This window comes from Leucoraja erinacea, unplaced genomic scaffold (genome assembly GCF_028641065.1).
Source record: "Leucoraja erinacea ecotype New England unplaced genomic scaffold, Leri_hhj_1 Leri_1185S, whole genome shotgun sequence".
NCBI lineage: Eukaryota > Metazoa > Chordata > Chondrichthyes > Rajiformes > Rajidae > Leucoraja > Leucoraja erinaceus.
Window position 1 is genome coordinate 2,466 of NW_026575435.1, and position 12,161 is coordinate 14,626.

General features: G+C 46.0%; 1 pseudogene; it reads left to right on the forward strand.

Annotated features, from left to right (window-relative positions):
• The first annotated feature begins 3,978 nt into the window (after nt 1–3,978).
• LOC129715461 (zinc finger protein 239-like) lies at nt 3,979–9,721 on the forward strand (annotated as a pseudogene).
• The last annotated feature ends 2,440 nt before the right edge of the window (nt 9,722–12,161 follow it).

Consider the following 12,161-nt stretch of genomic DNA (forward strand, 5'->3'; position numbering starts at 1 on the left):
AATGTCAATGAACAAAGCCCCTGGTTGAAAAGACTGAAATAAGTGATGAACTGACACAAGTGAGTCCTATGAGGGAACCAAGCGGGGCCAGAGAATTACATGCCAATAATACATGTCTTGGGGAACTTTTCCTCAAAGTCCTATCAGGAGTGAAATTAATCTGGAGATTATAAGCCCTAACAGTAGGTATGTTACAAAACCTACCTGAATCGCCATTGGGAATCTGCCCTCAGCCAGGTCGGCGATTTTGGCGCTGTTTGGAGGGGGCGGGTTTAAAACGCGATTTTTACTAGGCTGTACTAATCGCAGATGTTCAGCCTAGTAAATCATTAACGAAAAATCGCTGCAAGACCCGGTCGCAAAAGGTATTATTAGTTTTATAGGCCTCGATAATATAGTTATGATAATTTTAAAATTACTGTTTTATTCCGCGACCTCTAGCAGCCCCAGGGTTTTATAGAGCAAACAATTAAAGGTTTGTACCTTATTTTTACATTAAATGGGGCATATATATAACCCTGTAATTAAAGTTATCTATAACGAATAGCTCATTTTGGGCTTTTTATATCCCGCAGTATTTTTCTCGGCACTTGAGGGCACTAATCTAGCGCGCTGTCAACATTCTAAACCGGCGCGTTCACAGAAACCCACTGGAAAGCCGATTTAAATGGGCATTTATTTACAGCAATTGAACACTAAATTCCTTCCATTTGGCCTATAAATTAATGTAAATTAGATATAAAAATCATGTTATATTGTGAATTATTTGTGAATAATCTTTGGACACTTAGGCTATTTAAAAATGTTAATCTTTCCTTAAGAAATGGCCTGTTGACTATCCAAGACAGCTTTTTTGTAATGTCCATTGAAAAACAATAGAGAACAAGATGCAAATTTCCGAGAATGAAAATAGCAATAACCAATTTAATACTTGAGATATGAAAGTGAATTTGGTGTCAAATTAAACTTATTGTTATGCTTTATCTGATGGGATAAATTGCAGACTTGATTTTTTAAATCTCAAAATTTTGTAACATTGCTACTAACAGGACTGGGGTCCCCAAGAGAGAGAAAGGGATTTAAGGAAGGATGTCAAGAAAGGCTAGGATGAGGTAGGTTTTTTAATTAGATGGGAAAGGCAGAGTTGAAAGTTGAGGGGGAACGTCTTTACTCAGAGAGTGGTAGCTGTGTGGAATGAGCTTCCAGTGAAGGTGGTGGAGGCAGGTTCGATATATGGTTAGATATACCCTTAGAAAGTATTTGCTGATGTGGACAATTTGTTGGTTTGTTCCACAAGTGAAGAGAGAGAAATACTTCAGAATATAAGACAGCAGATGATGACCTTGGGAAAGGTAGGATATAGTTCAGACTAGATTGGGAATTTTGAAATTGTATGGTGAAATGGAAAAAGTATATGTCAAAGAAGTTAAATTAAAATGCAGACAAAGCAGCTGAAACAGCATCTGGAAGAGATGTCCAGGGTAAGTCTGAATCGATTTAGGTATGAGCACTGTAGTGTCGTTTATGCTGAATAAGGTAATTAAGAGGTTTGGTAAACCTACAGAAATCAGCTTTGACAACGGATTGTTTTCATTTGATGAAAAGAATAAATGGAACATTGAAGGTTAAAATAAATAAGATTTGTGTAATGCTCTGCCATTGGCACTGAAGAAATGTTGCATGCAAACTAACCAGCAGGTGACACAATGGAGAAGTTCCTGCAAGGGACCGAGTTTGGAACAGTTACAGATAGAATTTAAAAAGTATATGAAACAGTTAATAATGATATACAAGTCTATTTATGAACAGGTAAAGTAAAAACTGTCGGAGATGGACCAGGAAGAAGGACCCTTTAAACCTGAAGACAAGGTGTATGTATGAGTTTTCTAAATCACCGACCGATGTTCGTTTAGAAGGTTGAGATACCTAGTACGATTTCAATAATTACATGAGGGCTGTCCCACAGGTACGAATAGATAATAGCCCTGAGGTAATTGAACAGGAGGACAAAGAAGAGTAGAGTTTTAACAAGAACTTGTTTGACATCAGTGGTGGGAAATAATGGAAAGGATACTAAAGACAATATTATAGGAATTTGGACAAATAGGGTAGGATTAGGAAGAATTAGCATGGATTTGTGATTGTGACATTTGACTAATCTTGATTTTTCTTAAAAGAGGTTATTAGGAAAATTGATGAGGTTAAAGTGGTGAACTTCAGTAAGGCCTTTGACAAAGTTCAATAAAGGAAATAAGGTTGGTTAAGAAGTGGTTAGTAAGGAATAGCAAGATGGATTAAAAGTGACTGTTGGGAAATGTCAGAGAGTAATGGTGGATGGATGTTTGGCAGGTTAGAGGTCAATGACTAGAGGGGTACCTCAGAGATGTGTGTTGGGTCCACTGTTGTTTGTCATGTGAATCAATAATATGGATGTTGGTGTGGTAAGATAGATTAAGAAGTATGTAGATGATACTAAGATACGTGGTGTTGTGAATAATTAAGTAGATTTTAAAAAATGTACAGAGAGATTTAGGTCATTTGGAAGAGTGGGTTGAAACATGACAGATGGATTTAATGTTGATAAGTGTGAGGTGATACAACTTGGCAGGACAAATTCAAATTAGACTTACATGGTAAATGATTGTGAATTGAGGAATGAAGTTGAACAGGGGGATCTAGGAACAACTGTGTATAATTCCCTGAAGGTGGAATCTCGTGTAGAAAGGATGGTAAAGAAAGATTTTGGTGTGTTGGCCTTTATAAATCAGAGCATTGTGTATAGAAGTTGGGTTGTAATGTTAAATTGTACAAGGTATTGGTGAGGTCAATTGTGGAGTATGGTGTATAATAAGCAGAGAACTGGGATCTTGTAAAATCATGGAAGGAAGAAAAGCTGCAACCAAAGTGGACTGGACCCTAGCTTGTGTTATTAATCACCGAGACAGCAGTACGAACAAAAGAAAAAGGGTGGACACACGCAAAACGATTTAAGGGTCCTGTGGAGGCCCCACCGGACAATATCAGCCCGTAAACTGTGCGTGAAGGGAAGGAACCATTGACTTTGTGCCTATTCGGATGTTGTATTATTCCCTGCGCTGGCCTTCAGAACACAGTATGACTAGCGAGAGGAGGATAGGGAGGCGAAGAATCTGCTGCTAACACTAGAAAAGGAAGATATTGTATAAATCAAAAGATGCGTAGCAAAAAGAAAAATGGTGGATTGTGAGAAAGGGGTTAATAGGGATGGTTGATTTATACCAGAACTCTGAAAAATATAACTTAGAAATAAATGAGCTTATCAGCAGAACCCAGACTGCTGGTAGAATAAAGTAACAATATACAGAACAGAGAGAAATTCTAGATAAAAAGTAGCAAACAGATAACAACTTCAGCAGAAGACCTTGGGAGTCTTTGACGTCAGGAGATGGTCCGAGACATTCCTGGACTTTCTCGTGGGAATGTGGGCTTTATGTTATGATTGGACGACTCTCATCAAACTTGCGTGAGAGTTGACCATCTTGCTCTGCTGTATGATCTTTGATTTGACCTTGAGTGAGCATCAGGGTTTGTCCATGAAACGCGGCCGGCCCAGTTGTTGTTGTTGTTGTTGCTGCAGCTTCTCTTGTCTCCACAGTCGCTGCCCCTGTCTCTGTCTCTGTCTCTGTCTCTGTCTCTGTCTCTGTCTCTGTCGCTGCGTCACAAGCGCCGCCGACATTTTGTATCCGCCTTCACGTTTAAAAACAAACCGCCATCTTGCAGCTTCCAATGGGCGGTGACGTCACGGCGCAGGGCGGGCGGGCGGTGATGACGCCCCCCCTTCACTCACGACATTCTCCTAACTCCACGCTTTCTCCTAAGTGGCTGGAGGGAGCAATCTCTTGAACTATATAATAATCTGCCGCTGTAAACCCCTCACCAACATGGCCGCCATCAAACCCCTCACCAAAGATGGCCGCCGGCTGCCGACCAATCAGCGGCGCCGACCTCACCAAGATGGCCGCCGGTCCCGCCCCGGGATCGAGTCTCCGCATCGACCGCATGAAAATGGCGGCGGAGAAGCGGCAGTTGGTGACGTCGCTGCGGACGGAGCTGAGGTAAATAATGTTGTAAATAAACCCGGTAAATGTGGGGGAGCTGAGGTCAAACTCCACATAAACTACACGTCTGGGGAATAAAACTGGGGTCAATAATAGAAACTCACCGTCTGGAGCAGCGTCCTGATATAAAACACCAGGATTATAAACATCTATCTCCCTCTCTCTGGCTCTCTGTAAATAATCAATAAATCACCAAATAAACTACACGTCTGGGGAATAAACCCGGTAAATCTGGTGTAAATAATGTTATAAACTACACGTCTGGGGGGAATAAACCCGGTAAATCTGGTTATAAACTACACGTCTGGGGAATAAACCCGGTAAATCCGTCTGGGGAATAAACCCGGTAAATCTGGTGTAAATAATGTTATAAACTACACGTCTGGGGAATAAACCCGGTAAATCTGGTGTAAATAATGTTATAAACTACACGTCTGGGGAATAAACCCGGTAAATCTGGTGTAAATAATGTTATAAACTACACGTCTGGGGGAATAAACCCGGTAAATCTGGTGTAAATAATGTTATAAACTACACGTCTGGGGAATAAACCCGGTAAATCTGGTGTAAATAATGTTATAAACTACACGTCTGGGGGATAAACCCGGTAAATCTGGTGTAAATAATGTTATAAACTACACGTCTGGGGAATAAACCCGGTAAATCTGGTGTAAATAATGTTATAAACTACACGTCTGGGGGAATAAACCCGGTAAATCTGGTGTAAATAAATAATGTTAACGGAATAAACCCGGTAAATCTGGTGTAAATAATGTTATAAACTACACGTCTGGGGAATAAACCCGGTAAATCTGGTGTAAATAATGTTATAAACCCGGTACAGGACAGCAGAATAAACCCGGTCTTAGGAAAAACTGGGGTAAATAATGTTATAAACTACACGTCTGGGGGATAAACCCAATAAATCTGGTAAAATAATGTTATAAACTACACGTCTGGGGGATAAACCCGGTAAATCTGGTGTAAATAAGTGTTATAAACCCATCGGTAAAATAATTGTAAATCTGCTGTTATGAAACTACACGTCTGGACATTAAATAAGTAAATCTGGTGTAAATAATGTTATAAACTACACGCTGCCTTTTAAACCCATGTCCATAAAGGTTTGAGTCTAACGGTTGTAGCTGTGCTATTGTGGCTTTTTGTTAATGTTTATTCTTGAAATTAAAAACCATAATTCATTATGCTAAAAGAAAACAAAATGACAGAAAGGACCGTGACAAAATTACAATTATGAATTGAATAAAATATTGTAAAAATAACTAACGTCTGGTACTAAAATTGTAAAAGCAAACTATAAACTACACTATGGGGGCTAAAAAATTATTAAACTAAGTACCACATGTATGAGCTAAATGGAAAAAAAATTATAAAAAAAAAAAAACAAAAATGTAAATAAAATGTAAAAACTAAACGTTGGGGTAAAGGTAACCTGCCTAGGTAACTAAGTCTGCTAAAAAAAGTAAATGGTGTAAAATTTATAATAACGTCTGAGGAACAGAATTGCTTCTGTCAGAGAGAGAGAGAGAGAGAGAGTGTGTAGGGAGGGAGGAGAGGGGTGAGAGGCTGGTGGTGGGAAGGGAGTGAAGTGAGTAACGGGGTGAAGCAGGGAGCAATGGGAGGGGGGGGGGGGAGTGGGTTTGGTGCCGAGGGGGATCAATGGGGTAGGACAGGGAACTGGGGGGGAGAGAGAGGGGTCAAGGGAGTCATGGAAGGGGGTAGGGAGCCTGGGGGGGGTTCACATTGTTTGGGGGGGGGGGGGGGGGGGGGGAGCAAAGGGGGAAGGTAATGGTAAAGCAGGACAAGGCGGGGGGAGAACCCGGTAAAAGGGGGGCAGGGTTAAGGTAATCAGGGACAGGGTAATTGGGGGACACTAAGGGTTTGAATAACAGGGGGGGAAAAAAGTTATAAACATTGTTATAAAAATCTGGGGCAGTTGAAGTTTAGGGAAACCAAAATAAAGGGCAGGGTCTTCAATATGAATGGCGGGGGGGCGGAATAAACTGGGCTGTGAATTCGTTCCCAAAACATCCGACCCCGACCCCTCGGTAAAATAATTCTAAATCTGCTGTGATGACATTACACAAGTTGGCATTTCATAAGAACCACATGAATCATCAAGCTGCCTTTTAAACCCATGTCCATAAAGGTTTGAGTCTAACGGTTGTAGCTGTGCTATTGTGGCTTTTTGTTAATGTTTATTCTTGAAATAAAAACCATAATTCATTATGCTAAAAGAAAACAAAATGACAGAAAGGACCGTGACAAAATTACAATTCCATTGAATAAAGTAACAATTATAAAAGCATTACTCCAAAATTTATTAAACTAAGACCACAGGTATGAGCTAAATGGCTAAATTATGACCAAAAAAAATCTCATATGCAATAGAAATTAAAAGTAAATGCATAGGTAGTTAATTTTGCTACAAAAGTACAACCTAAAATTTATTAATGACGTCGGAGGAACAGAATTGCTTCTCAGTCAGAGAGAGGGGGGGAGAGAGGGAGAGTGTGTGGAGGGAGGGAGGAGAGGGGTGGGAGGCTGGAGTGGGAAAGTGGGTGAAGTGAGGAGGGGGGGCAAGCAGGGAGCAAAGGGGGGGGGAGGGATTCAAGGGGGGGGGGGGTGGGGGGGGAGGGGGATGGGGGGGGGGGGGGGGGGAGGGGGGGGGGGGGGGGGGGGGGGGGGGGGGTTATGGGGGGGGAGGGGGGGGGGCCTGGTGAGGGTTCACATTGTTTGGGGGTGGGGAGGAGGGGGAGGGAGCAAAGGGGGGTAACGAGCATGAGGCAGCAGGGGTAAGGGGCAGGGAGCCACAGGGAGGAGGTCACATTGTTTGGGGGTGGGGAGGGTGTTGCAGTTTAGGAAGTCAAACCAGGGCAGGATCTTCACTGTGAATGGCGGGGCGCTGGGGCAATAGACAAGAGACAATATGTGCAGGAATAGGCCATTTGGCCCTTTGAGCCAGCACCGCCATTCAATGTGATCATGGCTGATCATCCCAAATCAGTACCGCGTTCCTGCCTTCCCCCCATATCTCTTGACTCCGCGATCTTTAAGAGCCCTATCTAGCTCTATCTTAAATGTATCCACTGAACCGGCCTCCACCGCCCTCTGAGGCAGAGAATTCCACAGACTCACAACTCTCTGTGAGAAAAAGTGTTTCCTTGTCTCTGTTCTGAATGGCTTACCCCTTATTCTTAAACTGTGTGGCCCCCGGTTCTGGACTCCCCCAACATCGGGAACATGTTTCCTGCCTCTAGCGTGTCCAAACCCTTAACAATCTTATATGGTTCAATAAGATCCCATCTCATCCTTCTAAACTCCAGAGTGTACAAGCCCAGCCGCTCCATTCTCTCAGCATATGACAGTCCCCCACATCCCGGGAATTAACCTGGTGAACCTACGCTGCTCTCCCTCAATAGCAAGAATGTCCTTCCTCAAATTAGGGGACCAAAACTGCACACAATACTCCAGGTGTGGTCTCATTAGGACTCTGAACTCTGAGCCTTGCGGAATGTGTAGAGCCGAGGGATCTAGGAGTGCGGGTACGAGTTGGGCCGAAGGGCCCTGTTTCCAACACTGTATCATTCCATGACTCTATGACAAAGTGCTGGAGTCTCAGCGGGTCAGGCAGCATCTGTGACAAAGTGCTGGAGTAACTCAGCGGGTCAGGCAGCATCTGTGGGGAAGATAGACACAAAGTGCTGGAGTAACTCAGCAGGTCAGGCAGCATCTGTGGAGAAGATAGACACAAAGTGCTGGAGTAACTCAGCAGGTCAGGCAGCATCTGTGGAGAGAGGAATGGGTGAAATTTTGGGTCGACACCCTTCTTTGGTTTAGTTCAGTTTAGAGATGCAGCGCGGAAACAACAGGCCTTTCGGCCCATGGTGTCTGCGCCGACCAGCGATCACCCCGTACACTAGCACTATCCCACGCACATTGGGGACAATTTAGTTATTTTGTGGAGGCCGATTAATTTACAACTGTACCGCTGCGCCAGTGTGCAGCGCAGAATTATATAACGGTTTCCTCCGCCATAAACGCCCCCAATATGTGCTAGGAATGTCCTGTTTGCCAGCTTGTTGATCCTCTGTGTTCCCCTCCTGCAGGGTTTAGGAGCCGTTGCTGTGGACGGAGAGACGGGAACGTGAGCGGCCATTGAGGGCGGCCAGGGTGCCGGTGAGCCCCCCATCTGCTCGGTGTGCGGGCCGGGCTTCAAGGGCTGATCTTCGATAGAGGACCACATGACGGGGCACAACAAGGAGAAGCGTTATGAGTGCGACGTATGTGGCAAGGCCTGGCAGAGCCCGAGCCGGCTGGAGACCCACCGGCGGGTGCACACGATAGAACGCCCCTTCAACTGCACAGAGTGCGGCAAGAGCTTCAAGAGGGCGGATGTGCTGAAGGCCCACCGGCGGGTGCACACGGGCGAGAAGCCCTATGGCTGCTCCACATGTGGCAAGAGCTTTACCCAGTTGTCGGGGCTGTGGGAGCACCAGCGGGTGCACAGCAGTGAGCGGCCCTTCACCTGCCCCGACTGCGGCAAAGGCTTCAAGTCGTCCAAGGAACTGAAGGTGCACAGGCGCGTGCACACCGGGGAACGTCCCTACACATGCAGCGACTGCGGCAAGGGCTTCACCCAGTCCAGCGGCCTGCTGGTGCACCAGCGCACCCACACTGGCGAGCGCCCCTACACCTGCGCCCAGTGCGGCAAGGGCTTCACCCAGTCCAGCCACCTGCTGGTGCACCAGCGCACCCACACCGGCGAGCGCCCCTACACCTGCGCCCAGTGCGGCAAGGGCTTCACCCAGTCCAGTCACCTGCTGGTGCACCAGCGCACCCACACCGGCGAGCGCCCCTACACCTGCGCCCAGTGCGGCAAGGGCTTCACCCACTCCAGCAACCTGCTGAGCACCAGCGCACCCACACCGGCGAGCGCCCCTACACCTGTGCCCAGTGCGGCAAGGGCTTCACCCACTCCAGCCACCTGCTGAGCACCCACCAGCGCACCCACACCGGCGAGCGCCCCTACACCTGTGCCCAGTGCGGCAAGGGCTTCACCCACTCCAGCAGCCTGCAGCAGCACCAGCGCACCCACACCGGCGAGCGCCCCTACACCTGTGCCCAGTGCGGCAAGGGCTTCACCAACTCCACCCGGCTGCTGTCCCACCAGCGGGTGCACGCCGGCGACCGTCCCGTCCCCAGCCCGGTGTGTGGAGAGCACTTTGCCACGGCCTCCCACGCCCTGTCTCACCAGCAACTGCACACCAGTGGCCCGCCCTACGACTGCCCGTACTGTGGTGAGTCGTTTGACAGCTCGCGGGGGTTGCGGCAGCACCGGCGGACCCACGCCGGCGAGCAGCTGCTCCCACTGTGACAAGAGAGCACGGGGGCTGCGGGAGCACCAGCGGATACACACCGGAGAGAGACCCTTTGTGTGGCGCGCTGAGTGTGGCAAGGGTTTCACCCGCATGTCCAGCCTGTGGCAGCACCGGCGTACCCACAACGGTGAGCGTCCCTTCCCCTGCCCGTCCTGTGGTAAGGGCTTCACCCGCCTTGACCACCTTCTGGAGCACCGGCGAGTCCACACCGGCCAGCGCCCTTAAACCATTCTGGTTAACCATCTCTGCACCTTCCCCAAAGCCTCCACATCAGTCCTGTAATGGAGTGACCAGAACTGTATGCAATACTCCAAATGCTACCTGACAAATGTCTCTTAAAGCTGCACATATACATTCCACTCTCCCCACACTCTCCCCCTCACTCATTCACAAATTCTCTCCACTCCACCCTCTCATGACCCCCTCCTCTCTCTCCCACACTCCCTCTCTCGCTCCCTCTCTTACACTCCCTCTCTCTGTCCCTCTCTCACACTCACTATCTCTTGCTCTATCACATTCCCTCTCTCTCTCTCTCACACATTCCCTCTCTCTCTCACACACACACCCTCCCTCACCCCTCCCATTCCGAATCCGACTTTTCTGTCCTGGGCCTCCTCCATGGCCAGTGTGAGGTCCACCGTATATTGGAGGAGCAGCACCTCATATTTTGCTTGGGTAGTTTGCACCCTAACAGTATGAACATTGACCTCAAATTTAAGGTAGTCCCTACTTTCTCCTCCCCTTCCCAGCTCTCCCTCTGCACACTGGCTCCACCTCTTCCTTTCTTCTTCCCGCCTCCCCCAGCCTCACATCAGTCTGAAGAAGGGTTTCGACCCGAAACATTGCCTATTTGAAAGTGTTTTTCTAAAGAAAGTTTTGACGCATTTGTGCCTTACGTAACAAATAAAGCAAGTTTATCCTTACCTCACTGTGAAAGAATTTAATTTGGTCCATAAATTAAAAAAGGAGATTTGCTGAAAAACAGAAAGCAGTCAAATTTAAAAGATAATTTTCCCAGCAATATAAATTCTGGAAAAATCTTAGAAGCTTGGTTTATACTTATAACCATATAACGTATAACCATATAACAATTACAGCACGGAAACAGGCCATCTCGGCCCTACAAGTCCGTGCCGAACAACTTTTTTCCCTTAGTCCCACCTGCCTGCACTCATACCATAACGCTCCATTCTCTTCTCATCCATATGCCTATCCAATTTATTTTTAAATGATACCAACGAACCTGCCTCCACCACTTCCACTGGAAGCTCATTCCACACCGCTACTACTCTCTGAGTAAAGAAGTCCCCCCTCATGTTACCCTTAAACTTCTGTCCCTTAATTCTGAAGTCATGTCCTCTTGTTTGAATCTTCCCTATTCTCAAAGGGAATAGCTTGTCCACATCAACTCTGTCTATCCCTCTCATCATTTTAAAGACCTCTATCAAGTCCCCCCTTAACCTTCTGCGCTCCAGAGAATAAAGACCTAACTTATTCAACCTATCTCTGTAACTTAGTTGTTGAAACTCAGGCAACATTCTAGTAAATCTCCTCTGTACTCTCTATATTTTGTTGACATCCTTCCTATAATTGGGCGACCAAAATTGTACACCATACTCCAGATTTGGTCTCATCAATGCCTTGTACAATTTTAACATTACATCCCATCTTCTATACTCAATGCTCTGATTTATAAAGGCTAGCATACCAAAAGCTTTCTTTACCACCCTATTTATATGAGATTCCACCTTCAAGGAACTATGCACGGTTATTCCCAGATCCCTCTGTTCAACTGTATTCTTCAATTCCCTACCATTTACCATGTACGTCCTATTTTGATTTGTCCTGCCAAGGTGTAGCACCTCACATTTATCAGCATTAAACTCCACCTGCCATCTTTCAGCCCATTTTTCCAAATGGCCTAAATCACTCTGTAGACTTTGTAAATCCTCTTCATTATCCACAACACCCCCTATTTTGGATCATCTGCATACTTACTAATCCAATTTACCACCCCTTCATCCAGATCATTAATGTACATGACAAACAACAAAGGACCCAACACAGATCCCTGAGGCACCCCACTAGTCACCTGCCTCCAACCCGACAAACAGCCATCCACCATTACCCTCTGGCTTCTCCCATTCAGCCACTGTTGAATCCATCTTGGTACTCCTGCATTTATACCTAACAGTTGAACCTTCTTAACCAACCTTCCATGAGGAACCTTGTCAAAGGCCTTACTAAAGTCCATATAGACAACATCCACTGCTTTACCCTCGTCAATTTCCCTAGTAACCTCTTCAAAAAATTCAAGAAGATTAGTCAAACATGACCTTAGGCACAAATCCATGTGAACAACATGCGCAGTACGCCAATCCTCGGGGATTATTCCCGTTTCTAATGACATTTGAAATATTTCTGTCATAGCCCCGGCTATTTCTACACTAACTTCCCTCAATGTCCTAGGGAATATCCTATCAGGACCTGGAGACTTATCCACTTTTATATTTTTCAAAAGTGTCAGTACGTCTTTTACTTTGAAACTCATAGTATCCATAGCTACTCTACTCGTTTCCCTTACCTCACATAATTCAATATCCTTCTCCTTGGTGAATACCGAAGAAAATAAATTGTTCAATATCTCCCCCATCTCTTTTGG